Below are 1,310 nucleotides of genomic sequence, written 5' to 3' on the forward strand. Positions count from 1 at the left end.
TTGAATAGCATAATGAACATTTTCATCCTGCAGACGCTGAATGCTGGGGAGAGGGAGAGGAGGAGAAGCTGGTAGCAATCTGCCTGGGACAGGAGCCGGCGCTACAGAAGAACAATCGGCTTATGCGGCTCCCGCTCTCTCCACAGGCCGCCAGCTTCCTCTGCTGTCAGCTCCATGCACTCTGATGCTCTGGGATGGCAGGTGGGCAAGCCCAGATCGTGGTCAATGAGTTGCCAACTCCAGACATGCGCTTCCCTGGTTTGAGGTCGAGGGCCACATCAGAGGGCTCTGAGGGCCACAGGCTGAGCACCCCTGCTGTAGAAGAAAGATGCATATACTTACCTATTTTCACCCTGCTCCAGTCCGGTCACGTGATCCCCTGTTGTCATACAGCGCTGGCTACAGGGGAGAACGATTTGACAACAGCTGGAGTATCTAAGCAGTGAAATCGCCCATAGGCTTACGATAGCCCATCCATTGTCAGCACTCCCTCCTCTCCCATGAAGCCAGACCCTGGAAGACAAAGGGAGCCAGGCATGTGAATCTAGGTAAGTATATGCATTTTTCTTCTACAGGTTAGTTAGAGCCTAGACTTGGGCTCTAAAATGATAGCCATGGGTTTTTTTTTTTCAGTTTGAGTAGGGAAGGATTAGAACCCTGACATGATTTAAACTGCTAGCTGGAGGTTTATTAGAGAAATGTTCTCTTGCATATTCTCATGGTGACAAAGGTTTCACTAAACAGGAAATGTCGGTAAATCGCCAACAGCAATGCAGACATAAATAGAATGCTATATTTTAGTAGAGTAGGGAAAGGCTAGGTTTGTATCCTTGTTGTAGACCCCCCCGACTTCCTGTCTGCTAAATCTGTTGTCACAGGATAAAAAGTCTACAAGTTTTCTAATTAAGCCCCTTTCACATGTGTCAATCTGAACGGTCGCTCCATACATCTTTATGGAGCGTCGGATGTTAGCAGTGACATGTCCGCTGACATCCGATCTGCCCCGATCTGCTCTGCAAAATCCAGACAGATGGATGTCCTATTTTCCATCAGTCTGGCAGATCGGATCGGAGGAAAACGGAAAGGGGGTCCGTAATCATTCAATCCCCCCATAGGGGAGAGCGGGCTCTCTGACAGGTCCGTCCCTGCACAAAGTGCAGAGACGGACTTGTCATCCGCCGGCTCAGCGGGGATCAACGGAGCGATCCCCGCTGAGCAAGTGGAGTACTAAAAACGAACAGCCCTTTGTTAAAGGGGCCTAAATCTCAAGATCACAGTATATTTACCTATTACGACAAAATGTAACCCAA

Source organism: Aquarana catesbeiana, linkage group LG06, assembly GCF_042186555.1.
Source record: "Aquarana catesbeiana isolate 2022-GZ linkage group LG06, ASM4218655v1, whole genome shotgun sequence".
In the NCBI taxonomy this organism is placed as follows: Eukaryota; Metazoa; Chordata; class Amphibia; order Anura; family Ranidae; genus Aquarana; species Aquarana catesbeiana.